We start from the raw sequence: 22,059 nt of genomic DNA, 5'->3' as shown, positions 1-22,059 counted from the left end.
AAGTTTACGGAAAACACCAAGAGCATCTAAAAATACTACACGTAATTATGACTGCGTGTAGAAGTATCGTCTGCCGTTCCGAACGTATTAGCTATGTATTGATACCATGTCACAATATAAAGGTGTTACCTTATCATGTATTTACATAAAGCATAAAATATAAAGGCGTTACCTAATCATAATTATGATTAGGTAATTATATATTTAACAGTACCTTATCATATTTTGACACTACCTCATTATATAAAGGTTTAACCTAATCATAATCATTTAATTTAAAATTTAATCATATGCTGACAATACTTAATCACATATTACTTAATCGCATATTGTAATTACCTAATCATATATGGTCACAATCGTATCATATAACGGTATTACTAAACCATATATTTATGTCACCTAATATATTAACAGTAGCTTATGATATGTTGACACTACCTAATAATATAATTGCGTCACCTTATCATATATAAACATTTCTTAATCATGTATTGATAATGTGTTACAATACCTACTCATATGTTTACAATATTAATCATATATTGACGCAGCCTTATTATATAAAAGCATGACTTAATCATATATCGATGTCAGCTAATTATATATTAACAGTACCTTATTATATATGACACAGCCTCATAATATACAAGCGTCACCTAATCATATATCAATATTACATAATCATATATTTAAATGTCCTTACAGTATATAGGCAATAGCTAATCATATATTGCTGTCGTGTAATTAAATATTGACACTATCTGAACAAGTAAAGGCGTTTCCTATCATATATTTACATAATTATATCACGAGGTTGTCCTAAAAATACAAGGACATAAATAGAATTACCCTAGAACAACACAAGAATTCAACGTATTATTCCAGTGTTTCGTTTCCCGAAATATCCTTGTTTTAAAGCGCTTGAAAGCTTTATAATGTATCGCTTCCCAGGTGGAGCGCATCGTCCGCTCGCACACGTCCGTTACTTCCACTAATTTCGGGAAGCATCCAGCTGTCCGGACAAGAGACCTTGGCAAGCGAAGATGAGCGGAGGGCGGCAGCGATTTTAGTTTTTAACTTTTATGTCTATCGAATTGCAAATAAAGCTCGGGAACATTCCAAAAGTGATGACGTTAATCGTGCAAATCTCGATTTTACCATAATATATCATTGCTGAGGGTGAAGTTATATGAGTATGACAGTATAATCAATAGGTAATGTTTTCTAAAGTTCGCTTAGTTTTCTGAGCTACACAAATTTTACTGATGAAATCTTCACTTCAAAATAATGCTATCAATGTTCTTTGAAGATCGTCAAATTTATTTCAAAAAGACCTGTCTCTATACTGCCCACTTCTTCCGTCGAAGACACTATTGATAAATCAGATGAACTCATCCTGCAACGTACATATTCGCAAACTTTTCAAAAAGATAAACTCTGAAGCCAATACTGTAATACCGAGATATCAACATAATTGGTGCTGTGGCAAGCCAAACGTTGCAAAAATCTTGGAAGTCTATTTTTTGGTAAAAACTTTCTATTTGTAAAAACCTATTTTTTCAGTAGATACCTATTTTCTTTTCGTAAAACCTATTCAATTTTCGTATAACTTCCATTATATTCTGTAAACCTATTTACTGAAACCCATGTTTGCATTTGTTAATTGACTTACTTCTTCTCCAAACACATGTTTATCTTCTCCGATTTACGTTCAGTCTTGTCAAGTCCATGTTTGTTTTACTCAATTATACGGTCTTCTTCCAAAACCTCATGTTTGTCTTACTCATTTTTTTCTTTCTCGGGTCAATGTTTGTTCTACTCAACTTTACGTTCTTCTTCCCGAAAGCCATGTTTGACCGTTACTCGATTAACTTTCTTGATCTTCAAATCCACGCGTGTTCCACAGTTACGATTTCACTTTTACCCCTAGATTCGTGTGTATTACACTGTGACTTAAGTTCGAGTTTGTCCAACTCACGTTTCTCTTTAAAAATGTAGAATTATCTTCCTTTATATTATAATATGAGCAAGGTGTGATTGGTTTCATGGTGGTAAAACCTATGCATGTATTCCAAACTGAACGGCCATTCTTATTGGTCGCGTAATTCTTGTGTTCGTCGATCACATTTTTGTTCTACTCACTAGCATATGATTCTTTCAAATTCAACATATAAGCTTCAAACTACATATGGCGCTCTGATCAAAGGTTATTTGCAGACGTCATCTACCAGCGGAATAGCCAACTAGTCGCTTAGCGGGGTGTTTTTTGAATAACATATTTTTTAAATAAACATCTTCAATTTATTCATTCATCCCTTGTCTCCTATTCGTATTAACTTCTTTCACCTACGTTCCGGGATACGGTTTTAGACAGGTTATGTGATCGAACCGACTTTGGCTAGGTGTAGGTATGTGGGCCCGACCCACGCGCAGCGATCAAACTGCTATTACGCAAAATTAGATCAAGACAAATTTTGCTGAGATGTATTTATTTTATTACGACATAATAAAGACCACAGACTTTGGGCAAGTCTAGCGGCCCTGCTACGCGTGGTCAGAGCATTATGTAATTTCTGAAAGTTTAATGTGTCATAATTTTGCCGACAACATATTTTTTATCGGATCGCTGACATGTTGAAATACGATAACCATGATGCCGAATATGCAGAAGCCTTGTGGAAACCGCCTTCTTCATCTGACATGGCCCACTGTGAAACTGTCTCTTTTGATGTAATACGTCGGGAGACTTAAACACCTGTGGTGAGACGAAATTAGAAAAAAATTAGTATATGACGCTGGATGAAATAATACAATGCACGGAACTGTATGGACCACGCCTAGCACAACTGCGCTGCCTACTGCTGTAACACAACACAGACACAACTAGACTTGTGACATCTGAATAACCTTTGACCAAAGCGCCATCTTTGGTTCGAAGGTAATTTGTTGAAAGAAAGCATGCGAGTAAGCAGAACAAAAAAATGTGATCAAAGAGCACAAGAATGACGTGACCAATACAATCGGCCGTTTTGGAATACATGCATAACTTTTACCAACATGAATGACAGTTTTACGAAGAGAGAACAGGTTTTTCTACAAAAGAAAATCGTTTTCACAACAAGAAAATATGTTTTTCGAGAAAATTGCAACGTTTGTCTTGCCATAGTATGCCGTGTAGGTGCTTTAAGTATACGACATCATCATAATTTTCCATAGTTGTCTATGGACTTTGCTGATGAAAACAGCGAAATTCCCCTAATTGTTCACACCAAGAGATCTTTACATGTTCATCTTTACATGTTCATACAATATATACTACAAACAGTATTTATATTCAGAGTCCATAATTCAGAACACATTGAGCCGTAAAGCAAAATGCCGTCATTTAACAAATCTAGAGGAGCGTAACGTTTTATTGCCATGCGTTTACCTCAGCAATCAAATCTAGAACTAATTTTTTCCCTTCAGCTCTGGGGTTTGACTTTGGTAATCGGATAATGTTGGAAGAGATAGTGAACACTATGTCGGAGAGGTTTTGCAGATATTGCTAAATTTGATCGACAATCAGCCGCGAGTTTAATGCACCCCCTGTGGCTCAACAAAGTGTCGCAATGGTTTCTTTAAAGTAGCTTGCCGGAAAACTGTGCTTTGATTTATTGTCTTCAGTCAGATTTTATATGCACGCATTAATTCGTCTTTATATTCTGTTCGTATGGCATATGAAAACAAGTGAAAAGGATGCACTCGAATGACAGTTATTGTAGACCATGGACGTAATTACGTTCATTGGTAGACAGGTACACTATAGGGAAAAATTGCGTGACTAGAGCGAGAAAATGACGCTTTCTCGCAATCAGTGAGAATCTGTTCTTATTCTCACCATTGTCGGTGAGAAAATTTTAATCTCCACAGGAGATTGGTGAGAAATGCACTCCTTGGCGAGAATCAAGTGTGAGAACAAATGCTCACCGGTGAGAATGGAAATCCTCACCAAGTACAGTGAGAATTCAAATTCACTGGTGAGAATCATCAAGACTCGCCGTTCATTGGTGAGAATCAGAATGAATCAGAATGAATTGGGAGTCTTGATGATTCTCACCAGTGAATTTCAATTCTCACTGTACTTGGTGAGAATTTCCTTCTCACCGGTGAGAATTAGTTCTCACACTTGATTCTCGCCAAAAGGAGTGCATTTCTCACCAATCTCCAGTGGAGATTAAAATTTTCTCACCGACAGCGGTGAGAAGAAGAACAGATTCTCACCGATTGCGAGAAAGCGTCATTTTCTCGCTCTAGTCACGCAATTTTTCCCTATAGTGGCATAGGTGAGTACGTACAACTACGCCCGTATTACTGCAACTATAGCATCTCAAATAGCGGTGACGATGGTTTTTTGACATAATTTTTCTTTCAAGAATACCCTGACTACCAGGATATGCAAACAGTTGTTTAGCGGCTTAAAACAAAATATTGTCATTAGGATTTTAAAGAAAATGCTGATGTTTTTTTCCATGGGCGGCATAACAGTGCCCGAAATTGCCTGAAAGACAAGACGATATTCAATGCTCTGTTCGAACAGGTCAGGTTGGTAAGGCGAACCATGCAAGCAATGAAGTATCTATCGTTCTACCTCCATGCTATAACGCATGTGCAATGCTGCGATTTTAAGGCCAAGAAAACAAATGAAACGAAAGCAATCAATCTTGGAGGCTCAGTGTGCCCACTTTCCCTAAAATTCAAAGCCGAGTACCAGGATGTAAAGTTTTTACGACAAACTCCCGTTAATCCTCCACACGGAGTCTTCATGGGTAGCTGGCATCATCACCTATCTCCGAGCGTCATCGTACGACGTTCACGGTCATATTTAGCAAAAATGTAGTAAATATGTTATGCCTTTTTATGTGACAACGATTCGATACGGTAAAGCCTACTAGAACACAATTCCCAAAAATTTGGCTCGGTAATTTGTGATGCAATTGAATGTCAACAACAGAAATACCAAGTCAGAGACACGTCCTAACCGATAATATCATAAGCAAGAGTGTTACTCACAGTTATTTAAATAGTTTCCAATTGACCCTTTTAGTCCTAAATTCCTGGACCTCACCCTGGATTCTTGTTGACATCGGCAAATTTCACTGTGATATTCCTTCTTTTTTCAGTTGTTCTGAAATACGGTTGATAAACAACGAGTCACTTTGAAAAAATAACTAGATCCTATTACCTTCGTTGTCATTGAAGTATTTGTGGAGGGAAATTTATAACTCTGCCCTACTCTTAACAAGGAGAAACTTCTTCTAAATTTGCCTAGTGGTCTGAGGTAATTTTTCACGCCGTTATGCGATCATTATTATATCCTACACAACATTGAGATACTTGCATTACGCCAGACAGCCACTGACCGGGTACTTTTCAGAAATGTTAATTTGAATAAAACTAATCTCACTAAAAAGAAGTACACGACATTACATCGCGTACGGCAACTTCGGATTCCTTACCATCCCGTCAACGAAGAATTCCATTCAAATTTTCGCTTCTGATGCAGTTTATAATAATGATTGCAAGTGGATATCAAGATTGGAACAAAAGGTAAGTTTTACTGTTCCGGTTTCACACAATGTCTTCACAAAATAGCGTGTATGATGTAAAACGATAACAAAGTCAACATCAGAAATTATCAACAGCCGTACTCGTCAGCTTAAATTTAATTATGTTAACTTTCTACAAAATGACCAGTGAAAAGCTGTATTGTATGTTTGTATTTTTGCTGTCTTTCACACATCATATAGTAAGGTAACAAGGGATAACATGTTTACTTGTAAACATGAAGCACTAAGAATGTTCTATCGTAACCGTGAAGTATTTTTTTCTTGCAGATTCTCTGTCTGTTTGACTGTCTGTATGTCTGTATGTCTATCTGTCTCTGTCTCTCTCTTTGTTTTTATTATTTTATTATTTTTTATAACATTTTATTTTTTATATCATTTTATTTTTTGATTGACATTGGCCGGTCGCGTATGTAGGTATAAGTTATCGCACGCAAAATGGTGTTCGCGCAGTATTTAGCGTACAACAATTAGATTAAATATTATGAATAAAACGCCAGTAGATTTGCAATCAGCAAGTAAGTATAATCTATATTGTTTACCACAGGAATTTCTAATCTCTTTGAAATATTGATAAACTATACTTTTGTCCAAAACATATTTATCTATTCACAAACCTTCATGATTGACATCAATTAGCCAATTAGATTGAACTTTTTTGTTCGATATCACTGATTGGTCACGCCAATGTTTTGTTCGACTTTACAATATCTGTATTCGGGAAAAACCGACTCTCATCCACTCATGAAGATTGAAACACGACTTTTGATAAGGTTACAGCATATCCACCACACAGTTACAAGCGATACATATGCCGATCTTTTGCTACATTTTTACAAAAGAGGATGTTGTTACCTAAAATGAAGGAAATGTATGAAAAGAAAGTTTTAGAAGAAGAGCGGTATTTTAGGAAAAGAGCGGTATTTAAAAGGCTTTTCTAGATTTCATGTAAATTCATAAATTTACTTATTTAGTCAGTTATTGAGCCAAATGTCATTAAAATGTCTTATTCTGAATCTCAGATCCCCAATTAAAAATGTTTATCAGCTACGAGAGATGGAATAGATAAAGAGCCAATCCATGATAGAGACAAACGATCTGCTGCACTCATTTATAAAACGGAATCATGATTGAATGGTTAATCGATAGATTGATTGGTTGATTGATCTATTGATTGATTTACTTATTCATTTATTTCAGCAGTGCAGAACTTCATACGTGAAAATGCGTTGGTTATTACTGGTTATATTACCCCTGTCATCACTACATTGGACGGACAATGGGGACTATACAGCATCACAGTAAGGTTACATGTTATTTGTTAAAAATTATCACATGGCCGTGTAATATTTCAGTCCATGCAGAAAAATAGTTTTCTATGTTGAAGGCGCATTTATTAAACTGCTTACTGTCCACAGTTAAACTTTCATACATTTAAGTTTATTTATATGTATTTTCAGACATAGTTTCTTTCATTTCATTAGAATATCGTGAGATGGATATGTTGAGCGACTAACGTAATCCCCTCATAAAGTCAACATAGCAGGCGATTAGGCAATTTTATGGACTTATAGCAGTGTTTATTCCAATTATCAGAGGTTGCAATTAGCGTGTTATATTCAAAGAAAGGGGAGAGATGAAAGCAACACATGGAGGGACAGTGATAGAAAATTCATGTCCTTATTAAAATTATCATCAAAATGGAGTAAAAATTAGTGCTTTTCCCTGCCCTTTTGTTATACAACGTGGGGTTCCGGAAGGTTCTGAGTTCATTTGATTCTTCTCTTTCCCGAGAGAATTAAGATTGTGAATATAGCTTTGAAAAGTGTTGTAGAAAATTTGTAAGACGACGGAGCTCTCCTTGACTGGGAGTGTCTCACACCGGTTTCATGTGGGCACTTAGAAGTCGGAGTGATATTAGGTAGCCTGAACGTGTAGAGGTAGACATTAAATCGTCCTAGCTGCCTTATCTTGAAACTGATAGCTTAAATACTGACCAAGAATCTCTGCACGTCCCAAATACTACCCGTAACACGAAAGTGGAGCGTTGGACTGTTTGAAACAGTCTCTTCTTTTGTACACAGTAAAGTGTAAAAGTATCTTTGGTTGTTTTGACGATAAGCGCTAAGCCACTGATACGCATATTATAACATTTTACTCCGTGCTTTGCTGTCAATCGAGTCGTTTTCCATCAACAAAAATGCACATGTATCACAAACATTTACCCGCGGGGGTACTCTCAATATTATTTTCATACGGAGGTGTGTGGCCCAAGTTTATTGTCATAAACAGACCCGTTGTTAGGGACTTTTAGTCAAAATCAGACCCATATTTAGGGAATAATGCAACGAGCAAAAAACAAAATAAGCCGACCAGTTGTGAAATAGAATACTAGCAAACAAAAGTATTAAAGGCCCGTGAGCTCCAAAGTCATTGAATTCGTTCAAGTTCAAATATTTCCAATTGTTTCAGATATTATTTCTACCAATAAAGTGATATTACCTTGCACTGTCATTGAAATAATAATTTGATACAAAACAGCCAGGAATTTTACATAGTTTAGCTAATCTTAAATTTCCCGCAATTTTCCAAAACTTCAAATATTACAATGAAAATAGAGAATACCTTGACTCAGTGAAGTATATTCAGTCCCATGAGATCTATCGGTTTATGCACTGGTTTTACTGTCTGTTTGAAAATTCACATGGGGCGGCCACATTTGGGTGTGGCACCACTTTATTATTTATATGGTTTAAACTTACACATGTGCTCACATTTAAAGGTTCATGTACCTTATACTCAGATATTTCAGTGAGTACTTCTGCACGGAGTAATATTAGTTTGAAAGTATTTTTTTTATAATTCTGCCAAAAGTTGCAGCTCAATGGGCCTTAAACTTGCAACCATGAAAGTATTGCTGTAAAGCAATACACTCTCACTCATACAAGTAACTACTGTCATAAATTTATGTTATTTTATTGCTGTGGATTACCACATTTATTGCCAACAAAGAGAAACTGCTATTTTCATGAGATATTGTGTCACTGAAATAAAAACGTCTCTGTTGAAACTTCAAATTTCCTAAGGAACTGGTCAGCTTCTTTGGCCGGGATGGGGGTGGACTGTTCGCCGACGTCAAAAAGTTGCTGACCCCCTTTTCCGAATTTTGAATTTTGTCTTAATTTTGAATACTGAATTCTCATAGGGAAAACAGAAAAGTATATGCTTTTCATATGAACTGCAGATTTCATAATGGTACACTTTCACTTAGCAAACATCAAGATATCTCTGACATATATCTCTAATTTATTAAAGTATGGCTCCCGAAGGGCGCGCCGAAAAATATGAAACATCCTGATATCTCTGATATTATGTCTTATATATTAAGTCATGAGTCGAAAGGGCGTGCTGAAAATGTCTGATATGTTAAGTAATGCGCATAGCATGTGTGCTGCGGCATTTTGTAATACTGACGTGTTTTGTAATAACTTACGCAAAATGTAATAAGGGGTATCAGCATTTTGTAATAACTGACGCATTTTGTAATAACGTCTGCAGTATTTTGTAATAAACCAGTCTACGCGTTTTGTAACAAGGGTATCAGCATTTTGTAATAAAAAATTGTCTACGCAAAATGTAATAAGGGTATCAGCATTTTGTAATAAGTCGCACTTTGTAATAACAGTTAACGCATTTTGTAATAATTTTAAAAACTTTCCGCAGCTTTAAAGCATTAACAGATATTTTATTGACTTTGGAATGGTATTACAAAGTGTGTGTTTACTCGTTAAGTAAGTACAAAAATTGATCGCTCCCTGACTTCTATTTCCATTAGAAAGACTTAATTTTAGATAGCTGTCAATCAGTATTTTTACTAACTGATCATTGAGGCAGGTAACTACTAGATTTTGACTAGTTTATTATCATATATTTGAGAGAATCATTGGTATACACAGTCAGTTCATTTATTAAACAGAGGATAATGACATTCTTTCCGATGTATTGCAGACAACCAGCAATCAACAGGTAGATACTCAGATAAAATAAAATATAATAACATAAATTATTGTACATCTGCCTTCGCAAACAATAGAATCGAGCTTCCGTAAAAACGGGCACGTAACGGGCATGCAATAACCCCTTTACTTTCATATTTGATGATAAACAGTGCGTCATTGAATGAAACTCCATACTGTACTTTGAAAATAACTTCTGATAAAAGAAACAGAAGTAAATGTATTACGACAGTTTGAAGGTGAAACATATTATGAGGTAATAACGAAAGTTCACCAAGACGGCACTGTACAAATATGCCACGACATCGCTGCTCGGCTCGTACATCGAATGTTGGATGAGCGCGCGATGTAAACAAAGATGGCGCTTACCCTTAACCTGCTCGCAGTTAAGAGGGCGATGCAGAATATGCCTCTAAAGTGTAACTAAACTAAACTAAAATAGTAAGAATAATCTGATGTTTTAGTGATTTGACTTGTTTAGCTACTAAAGCGGAAGTATATCTGACCTGTTGAGTATGTATGTATGTATGTATGTATGTATGTATGTATGTATGTATGTATGTATGTATGTATGTATGTATGTATGTATGTATGTATGTATGTATGTATGTATGTATGTATGTATGTATGTATGTATGTATGTATGTATGTATGTATGTATGTATGTATGTATGTATGTATGTATGTATGTATGTATGTATGTATGTATGTATGTATGTATGTATGTATGTATGTATGTATGTATGTATGTATGTATGTATGTATGTACGTATGTATGTATGTCTGCATCTATCTATCTATCTATCTATCTATCTATCTATCTATCTATCTATCTATCTATCTATCTATCTATCTATCTATCTATCTATCTATCTATCTATCTATCTATCTATCTATCTATCTATCTATCTATCTATCTATCTATCTATCAGTCTGTCTGTCTGTCTGTCTGTCTGTCTGTCTGTCTGTCTGTCTGTCTGTCTGTCTGTCTATCTATCTTTCTATGGCTGTTATCATTTAATGATAATGGCAGATATTTGGCAGGTATAACCAGTAGGATAGCGAATCAAATGTAGCTTAATCATAGTATTGCAGGGCAGCTTATCCTAGCTCGTTGGCTAAACAAATTTTACCATGGGCGATAGCGTAGATTCAAAGGAGGAACACAACGGGAAAGAAATAGATCTGAGAAAACAAAACCATTGCTCAGTAGATATGAATTGTCACCTTTACATACAAGGAAAAGTGGCTGGTCTGTCGATAGAGCTTTATTTTGTCCTTGTCTATGGGATGATTAAAATAAATTATCATTCAGTATTTTAATTGACTGCTTCACGTCAGTGGTTATTTCAGTATATTTTGATAAATATCAGCTGTCAGCATTGACATATTAACGTGCCCCTCCCATCTTATTACAGTAAATTATCGAAATCAACTTTAAAGAAACACGTATCATACGTATAGAAGTTGCTTAGAATACTGCAACCTTTCGTACATTTATTTTCCACTTTAAACCTTTGCACCCCAAGGCCCTGGGGTGGAGTTGACATTTGGAAAGTACCATCTAGCATGATGTCTGACTTCTCAAATTAACAAAGACTGTCCCCCATACCATTATATTTTTGGAATCACCGTAAATACTTGTGCCAAAATATGCAAACTATGGTCACGTGACCTCATTAAGTATTCAAAATGGCCGCCAATATATAAAATATTGTATTTTTTCAACATATTTCTTTATTTTCATAGGAATTCCTCATTAATTCATCATTTTGCATCACCAAACCTGTTTTCTATCACGTCAGCATGGACTGAAATGAAATTGTGACACAAATTTTGAAAAAAAAACTGATATTTTGTATCATTTTGACCTGCTAAGTGTAATGTAAACAAAGGCTCTGTATAATTATGAAATATTTCCCACAGTAAGTATGTATATTTTGAATGACAATGACATACTTGTCCCAAAATATGCTAATACCGGTCGTGTGACCTAATAGGTATTCACAATGGCCACCAACAATATATATATATATATATATATATATATATATATATAATATATATATATATATATATATATATATATATATATATATATATACATATACATATACATACATATATATATTTAGTCCAGCGAGTGTAATAGCGTATTTGTAGTTGGAGATTGGAACGCAGATCCTGAAAAACCGTTCGGCAGAGAGTTAATTTCTTTTTGCTCAGAAAATCAGTATGTCCTCTCAGACTGCGCTCTTCTCAACAACCAATTTACATTCATAGTGATGCTCACAATTCGACGTCATGGCTAGACCACTGTGTGTCAACCACCTCAGCCCATGCCAGTATACAGACAATTGAAGTTTTGTTAGACTATCTTGCTTCGGACCATTTTCCTTTGTCTCTGAATATTGCTGTAGACAATCTCCCTTCTTTGGACGGTTTAGCATCAGGGTCAGTTACAGCTTGCAAGTCATCGGGTAGTCGCATACAATGGGACCAAGTCAACGAAAATGACATAAATAAATTCAACTCTGTGTCTGATACTTTCCTTCATCGAGTTAGTATCCCAACGAATGCATTGTTGTGCCGTGCTTCAGTGTAACTCGGACCACACAAAGAATGCGTCAACAGTCTTTTATTGTGACATCACTAAGGCAATGATGTTTGCTTTAAAAGTAGAAAGGAGGTCTGTGCCCTTGGTTCCCGGATGGAATGATTGTGTAAAGGAAGCCCATGAACACTCCAGGAATGCTTTCAAGCTATGGCTCGAATATGGAAAACCAAAGCACGGTCCAGTTTATAATATTATGAGCAATGCTCGCGCACGATTTAAACATGCGCTTCGAATTTGTAGGCGAAACGAGAATGTGGCAAGGGCAAACAGCCTAGCATCGTCCTTGAGCAACAATGATTGTAATGGCTTTTGGAAGAAAGTTCGTACTGTCAACAATACCCCTCCCCTTTCATCAACGGTCGGTGGCTGCTCAGGTCAGGAAAATATTGCCAACATGTGGAAAGATCATTATGCGTCTCTGCTGTCTTCCGTGAAAAGTAATTCTCACGAAGAATCGGTTCGATCTTTGATTAACGCGGGTGACTTTTCATGTAGTGACTTTACAATTAGCAGTGCGGATGTTTCAAGATCTATTGATAGTCTTCCGAGTGGTAAAGCTGCCGATGCTGATGACCTCTCCTGTGAACATTACAAATATGCCAGCCAGAGACTTCATGTTATGCTAGCTCTTGCTCTCTCGGGTATGTTGTCGCATGGTTTTTTGCCGGACAATTTTATGAAAACTATCATTGTGCCATTAGTTAAAGACAAAACCGGCGATCTGACTAGCAAAGATAATTATCGACCTATCGCTCTAGCTACTGTATCATCGAAAATTCTTGAATCCGTCATACTTGAACGATTTAAGGCATATCTTACGACAGAAGACTTTCAATTCGGTTTCAAACATGGTCACTCAACTGACTTCTGTATTTATCTGCTTAAAGAATTGATTAATTATTACCATAACTATAACAGCCCCGTCTATGTTTGCTTTTTAGATGCAACAAAAGCGTTCGATCGAGTCAATCATTGGACACTTTTTCGGAAACTTCTCGATCGGGGTTTCCCCAAGTATGTTGTTCGCATATTACTGGTTTGGTACCGTACGCAACGCTTTTTTGTTCAATGGGGTGGGGCTTGCTCCTCACTTTTTTCTGTTTACAATGGTGTTCGTCAAGGTGGCATTTTATCCCCCTATCTTTTTAACGTGTATATGGACGATTTAAGTGTCCGTTTAAAGTCGTGCTTTAAAGGTTGTAGTATTGGTGGTATGATAATCAACCACATTATGTATGCTGACGATTTGGCACTTCTTTGTCCGTCAATTGCAGGTCTGCGTTCACTCGTGTCAATTTGCGAGAGTTATGGTGTTGACCATGACATTGTGTACCATCCTAAAAAAATCGAAATGTATTTATTTTATGCCGCGTAAGTGTTCAATTAGAGTCGATCTTCTAACCCCTGTTCGTTTGGGTGAGAGATCTCTAAGTATCGTTCACGAACATTCATATTTGGGCTACATCTTCTCTGATTCCTAATGTGACGATAGTGCTATCAGACGTCAGACAAAGAGTTTTTATGGTCAAGCAAACACTCTACTGCGGAAATTTTCACAGTGCTCTATTGATGTTAAAGCAACTTTGTTCAGAACTTACTGTGTGAATATGTACTGTTCCCAGTTATGGAGTTGTTTCACTAAAAAGTGTTTGAACAATCTTAGAGTTGCGTACAACAACTCCTTCCGTATTCTTATGGGTTACTCACGAGATTGTAGTGCAAGTCACATGTTCGTTCTTAACAGCATTCCATCCTTTGGGGAGCTCAGGCGAAAGTTCATGTATAACTTTTTTGAACGCTTGAAAACAAGTTGCAATGGTCTTTTTTAGCAGTACTTAACTCAGATGCGTATTTTTACTCGCCTACTTTTAAAGTGTACAGAGATCTACTTTATACTTTATAGTCTTTTTTCCATTGAGCATTATCTTTTTTTGTGATGTGTGCAATCTCTGTCCGGTCTTTTATAATCTTTTTTGTCCGTGTTTTTTTTCTTGTTTTTAACTGATATGGGATGATGTTTTTTTATCCTGAAATAAAGCTAATATATATATATATATATAATATATATATATATATATATATATATATATACATATATATACATATATATATATATATCATTATTTTTACATGTTTTCCAATTTTCCAGTAAAAGATAATCGATATTTTATCATATCCCAATGCTAAATCACATTTTATAGTCCCACTACCATGGACTTTGATGTAAACTTTATACATTATGATAAACTTTACACAGATTTGATAAACCGTACACAGATTTTCTTGTCTTAACTCATAAGTCAAGAATTACACACAGCGCCCTTGAATAGGGGTCAGACAGATCAAGGTATCCTATTTTATATCATCTGACTATTGAATTTATCAAACTTACAAGATTACAAGATATTTTTGGAATTGTAGTATTACAATTGCCCCAATATATGCAAATACTGGTCACATGACCTCATGAAATATTCAAAATGGCCACCAGTATTCTAAATTTACAATGATTTTCACATATTGCTTCTCTTTCTGACGACATTCTAAAGAATTTATCATTTCCCATTTCTCAATTATGTCTAAATGTATATTAGATTCTGTTGTCTACAACTGATGGTTCCAGGAAAATGTTTGTAACATCATTTTATGAACCCAATAAAAGCTTAGTTCAAATCACAGTGTACACTAACATTACAATCATTTTGCAAAACTCAGAATTTGATTATTCGAGTTTTGCAAACTTCATCCAATATACATGAAAAAACATAAGAATACACAATTTTATTGTAACCAAAAACAATATTTATTGTTTTTCTTTAGTAAAAAAGTAAAAATAATGTAGCAACGCCCTAAAATCAGACTGAAACCCTCAAAATGTCATAAGGGAACCATTTTTGGATAAGGTTGGTTTTGTGGCATTTACATCATTAGTATAATAAAATTAGGTCTTAGAACACAACACTATCAATGTTGATGATGTCGCTGTCTTTTATCAAATTCTGAGCTCTGCATGTCATCTCCAAGCCTTTCTCTTTCCATCCACCAACAGTAACATTGAAGAGAAAAAAATGCAGAAAGGTCTGCAGTATATTTGCTTTTCATTGTACAGTACTGTATGTAAAACCTACTAAAACTGTCTCAGTTTGTTTTCTCAATTATAAATCGCATACAATAAATCTTATTCTGTCTTCAATTGCATTTTGACTGTCAACTCAGACCCCCTTATATGGCGTTATTATTATAACCTAGCCTTGGTAGTGCGATATAATATCGACATCATTATATGCTATTACATTTTTACGTATTCAGAAACCAGAAAGCATTTTGAAATACATACAATATCAGCGGATGTTTATAATTATTACAAAATGCGTTAACTAATGTTACAAAACGCGTTTTATTACAAAACGCTGATACCCTTATTACAAATCGCGTAAACAATATTTTATTACAAAATGCTGATACCCTTATTACAAAATGCGTAGACCATTTTATTACAAAATGCTGATACCCTTATTACATTTTGCGTAAGTTATTAAAAAAAGCGTCATATTACAAATGCCGCAGTACATGCGCTAAAAGTGCCCACTGAAAAATATTGAACAGACAGATATGAGATATTTCTGATATGTGTATGTCTGATATATTTAAGTCGGGGCGCACCGAAAAATGCAACGGAATGATGAAATTTATGGCTGACGCGATGCATTTTACACAATTACGAGCCATGTCAAAATTCAAAAACACACTGGCCTCCTATTGGGCATTTCAAAAACATGATGACGCTCATCACCAAAATCAAAAAACAGGGTGACCCTCCCGCCCCTAGATAGGCCTAAGAACCATGCTAGATGTGGCCCCTGATATTATATTTATTAAAATGCTACAAAACAGCTCGAAGCTGTGAAGATATCGGGTTTTGATTTCATTCAGATGTTGTCGTCTGCATGGCTTGGCTGCATGGCTGCATGGTTGACCTTTGACCCGCAACAACGCACGCTGTACCCCGCCAACAGATAGCAGCGTTTCCACAGCTATTATCATGCATGCAATTTGTCTTTATTGCGACTGTGCTATATAAGCCCATATTGCCACCAGTCCAAAACAGAAATGGATTCGCACTGTGTAGCCTGAATCATTTTGAGAATATGCAAAATCACAATAACTGCACAGTATATCCCCTGATCTCACTCGGCACAGCACATGCTATGTGTGATTGGGTAGCTCTGCTCTGCGTGGCAGGGCTGTGTGTTTCCAGCGCACGCCGGTAACACATAGCCCTGCCACGCAGAGCTAGTGACTGGGAAGCCATGCAGACGACAACATCTGAATGAAATCAAACCCGATATCTTTCACAGCTTCGAGCTGTTTTGTAGGATTTTAATAAAAGATCGAGGTTTATTCCCGTGTTTTTTTATCTATGGGGATGATCTGAAAAAATTGGAATCCTAAACTAAAATGTGTGAATGCCACTAGCATCACCTCCCGCACCAAAAACCGCCATAGCAGTTTTTGGTGCAGATCAGACGCACAAGAACTGACGACATGGGTTGCTAAGTAACAGTCTTACAGTGCGGTCAACCAGGGTCACACAGTAAGTGAGGCTACGCACAATTATCCATGATCTGTACACACGGAGATCACTCACTGAACTGAAGCAAATATCTTCTGTACACAAAACAACTCGGTCCATATTTCAAAATTCTGGCAACATAGTTCTGATAATCATAATTTTCTGATTTCTCACTGTGAATAATGAGAAGATCAACCCCTTTTCCGCGGAGGAGATAGCAATTTTGTAATTTTGTCGACATAGGTTCTTGACAGCCATACACAATATTTTCAAGGAAACTAGGAGAATAAGTTGCATCTGTGTTGGCAAAAGAAAGAGTATCGATCTTTTTTAATGTTCGTACCAAAGGAAATTTGCATGTCTGACAGGTGGTATGATGAGACCATTTTAGTAGCTGATAACTTTATCTTGACAAGTGTGCAATATTTAACACCTCCAAACATCAACTTATTATTCCATTTACTCTTGAATTTTAAACATAATCAAAAATTTTGGAACATAGTTTTAACAAATAATCCTGAACTTAAATTATAAGTTAATAATTGTTAAGAAACTGATAAAATTGAAAAAAGACTTTAGCAAAAAATGTCTGAGCGAACAAATCAAGGGGAGTTGTGGGTAGCCTCACTTACTGTGGGTCAGGTCACTGAAGAGAAAGTTATCGATCGAGAATGCGTCACAACATCACCGTATACGCATCGCGGTTCGCGGTCGGCGCGGCCGGCCCGAAGGATGGCGGCCTTGAGGATTTTATACCGTTATACTAATGTATGTAAAACTTTTAGAGACGTTCCATGTGTTTCCGACCCATGTTTAGGTATCTTTCCAATGAAAAGTCGACCCATATTAGGGATTTTCCGAGAAAAAGTGACCTATTTGTGCGGCACATACCCGTTCACCTTTCTATAGGAGTACCCCCTCCCCGGAACATTTCCTGCCCACTATCGATTTGACTGCCCTACATATCGTCATAGTCGAGGCGACTGTAGGTGAAAACCTCTCTAGCTGCTGTTTCATGGCTTTGTACGTGATTGACGGGTCTTCCGTCTTTAGATTCTCCAGGAAAGCGATGTCATTTTCCAGACGTTTCCGATGTCGTCTGACTTGTTTCTTCATGGCAGTGCAAGTTCCATTTCTACATAGCGATCCCAGATCCTTTTTACACCGTACCTGGAAAAGTTGAATTTTGGCGGTATCCTGAGTCCCCCCTCTCGGCACGTTACCAGTAAAATTCTCGCCGCCATTTTGTCCGATGTGATTCACAAGGAGGTTACCTAGATCTTCACTGCCAGGTTTTTCTGAACGGTATTCCGTACTAAGGAAATTTACCTGCAACATTCTGTTGGAGTATGTGCAAACAACACGATTGGAACTAATTTTGGATAATTGGATCATCATATTAGACAATTTTTTTCAAAAGTGTTAGGTGCCCTATAGTTGAATGTTGCTATATTACAAATTACTCATAAAAACAAATGTTTATCTTAAAAAGAAAATCAGATGAGCTTACATTTGCAGATTAAACAGATATTACTTCACCATCCAAGTATCCCAAATTAGTTCCAATCGTGTTAAACATGTCTGTCTGAACTCGTGTGAGGGGCCCCGGGTATTATGAACACTGTTTGGATTATAGAAACTGTCATTGTAGCAACTATTGTCGCCACTCACTGCGCTACCCGTCAAAACAAAATATAACGTTGATACTTTTACACTCACTGCAACTACGTTTTATGATTGTTTCAAACAGTCGAAACGCTTCGCTTTTCGTGTTACGGGTTGTAGTTTTGTAGACAGCATTAGTAAATATCATTTTGTTGACAGCGATGATGGATATTGATGATGATATAATGATTATTTTTTCGATTCAATTTCATTAATTTGAATAATGTAAACTGCATTTATCACGAAAACCATATGGTTGGTAAACTTATAACTCAGAAAATAGTGACATGATGGCGGGCACTGATGTAATTAAACAACATACAGTATATAACTTCAATGCAAATGATATAGACCAAATAAATAATTAGATGGTCAGTTTTGCGCGTTTACGTTACGTTATGTCGCAATCGCTAAATCCATTGAATGAACTTTCTTTACTACATATTACATCATAGTTTCAAACAGTACCAAATGAATTCATCTAATTCAAATGTAATTAAAGTCAAAAGAATAAAAAAACTCGTTTCAGACTTCAGAAAAAGTGCGCAAAGTGAAACGTATATTTGACACAGAAATACAAGAACGATCATACAACGTCTTTTCTGAATTAGACTTTCATTAATTACAGAAATAATCGATGACATATTAAGAGGCAACGTATGCCTTCTGATTGATTAACCAACTGAAATGTGACTGATAGAATCACATATTGATTGGTTTACTGATTCGATGAATGAGTGTTTACCTGCTTTACCGACTTACTTACTTACTTACTTACTTACTTACTTACTTACTTACTTACTTACTTACTTACTTACTTACTTACTTACTTACCTAGCTTGCTCACTCTCTCATTCACTCACTCACTCACTCACTCACTCACTTATGTTTCAGGTACAAAGCAATAACTAATGAAGACAATGATGTACACGTATCGTTGTCTCACAAGTCTCCCGCAAATAGGTAATTAAACATTTAACATTTAACTAACACCATAAATGCCCTTGATATTTACTTCTTTGTTATAGGTGCCAGGGGAATGGTTAACCAATTAAGTATATTTTGTATAAATTGAAAAAAGTACATGTTCGGATTAAGTTTCGCAGTGTATTGTCGATCAAGACGAGTGACCAAGGTCGTTAATTGTTTTTTTAGTAATGAAAACAATATTATGTTTATTTCTGTAAATAATGGCATTTCACCACTTATGATTATATCTTCTATTTTTCAACAGTAGTGTACTGATCCTTAATAACGACTGGGAAGAGGCTTACCACAGTACATCTAGCCTGAATCGCCAGTTAGCATTTCTCGCACACAACGCTGGGTTTAAGGTTTATATGACAACTCTACCATATAAAGACTATAAAACTGATGGCGTTGAAGGCATCGGGCGTCCTCTTAAGGTCGGAAATAATATTTGTGACAACATTTGCGCTGACTGTATGCCATTCTACAATGAATGCATTTTTTCTGCCACGGAAAATATAGCAAACATCAAGGTGATTATCGGTCATGTGCCAACGACGACAAAAGCAGCAATATCCCTCAAGGAGGAAAGTTTTCCAAATAGTTGCCTCTTTCTATTCGTCAGTAACATTCCAGAGGCAATGGAGGAATATCAGCCTGAAACCTATGAAGAATGGGAAAGTCTCGCGATAAAAGCGGCAGAAAAAGCTGATGCGTTTTTTCTGTAGGCCCGAAAGTGTTCTCTACTTTCAGCAAAACCTTTGAAGCTGCATCCAAACAAATTAATCATTTTGAATACTTCCGTTTCCGGAAAATGATTATTTCGACATAAACATGACATTGCCGGGAGAAATGAGCTTAAAACAAATTATCAGTTACGAACACATGGTTGGTGTCGGGAATCTGGAAGAGCGTAATATATTTATTGCATCAGCGTTTAGCCGTGTCTCAAAGGCATACCACGATATAGCCGAGAAACCGCCATCCTATATTATCAAAGGTATCCAAACCGATATAATGATGTCATCAAAAACAGCATTTTTAAAAAATTGTCTGCAAGGATAATATCTTGAAATCGGCTACCACGGTATGGAACAAAGGACAGAAACAAAATACACCTGAAGCAAAGCAACCTGGTACTTTTGTCTCCTCGAAGCGAACCATTTGGTATGCCAGCTCTTGAAGCGATGGCAGCCGGTGTACCTGTACTGGTGACAGCTAACTCTGGATTAGCTCAGTTTATCAGAAAGGAATTCCCAGCCGAAGCTAAGTCAATTATTGTCGAAGTTGGCGCGAACGATATCGACCTTGAAGGTGACATAAATACATGGCGAAACCGTATAATCGATGTTCTACGTGACAACTACACTGCACGGTTTGAAGTAGCACAGCGTATAAAGATTCAACTGAAAGAGTCTTTAACTTTGAAAGAATCACGGGGGAGATTCGAGAAAGAATTGAAGAAAGTCTTCAAGTCGTAAGAGAAACGGAACGCTGATCACTCTCATTTTGATAGATAGACAACAACATAAGAATGTCTTAAATAAACTTATTGTACAGATGAATACGAGAACGTAAACCAGTATGGTTAAATAATACATAAAATACTTTGTAGTGTTGAAGGAAGGAACATTTAATACCAAATTAACAGTTTTAGATTATAGCTTATGCATTTTACCTTTTACCTTTACTGATATATTTTCGAATGTTTGTCTAGCTAGAATGTATGAAGTTTAATTTTTTTCAACATAAGTTGTAAATGTACTTAAAAACTAATCATTCTGCCAAATATCAGCAATATTCTCAGCAGGTAAATTACAATCAATTATTTATAACACTGTTCATGTGAAGAATGCAATTATGTTCATTGCATTGTACGCTTCATTAGGGAATAAGCTAAACAATTGAAAGTTCTTCCACTGGAAAAAAAACTGCCCATCACTGATTCGACCGACCTAAGTATAAAAATGCGTGACTGTATATGTTGAACACGTACGTGATGTAGACATAGCAAAGCAAATGGAAAGACGTTAGACTAGAGCGGACATCGATCATGGAAAAGCCAAATACGAAAGTCATTGCTTAACCAATCCCATGATTCACAGTGAAACAGGACAATTATGGTATTCTTCACATACTTCATTTAGTAAAGCTTTTGAATTGTGTTTACGATCGTCGAGTTTTTTAACGTGAGCTTGCTGAATTGTGTTTTCCTGACGTGTCGTCCTTAGTAATGCCGTTATTTACGAAAAATAATGTTTGTAATTTTCTTTTATCGCCGTATTTAATTGGCACTTTCGTTTTTGGTCATTACATCGTCAGATAGATCGAGAGATTTTTACAATTGCTCCGAAACCAACCTGCTTTGTGTTAACACTATTTTTCTGTTAAAAGCATTGTTGCAAAAGTATAAGAGTTTAATAGGTAATATGTTAGGAGTAACATTCGTATAGTATCGTTAACATAGAAAGTTTAATCAATAGACTATAATATAACATGCAATTATCAATTTTAGGAGCGGTATCGCGTTAAGTTCATGTTCATTGTCGAATAAAATGTTTCAAAGGGTTTAAAACGTCGACTAGCGATAACAGACTATAAGATATCGAG

Source organism: Ptychodera flava, chromosome 1, assembly GCF_041260155.1.
Source record: "Ptychodera flava strain L36383 chromosome 1, AS_Pfla_20210202, whole genome shotgun sequence".
Classification (NCBI taxonomy): domain Eukaryota; kingdom Metazoa; phylum Hemichordata; class Enteropneusta; family Ptychoderidae; genus Ptychodera; species Ptychodera flava.
This window is presented reverse-complemented; position numbering follows the sequence as displayed.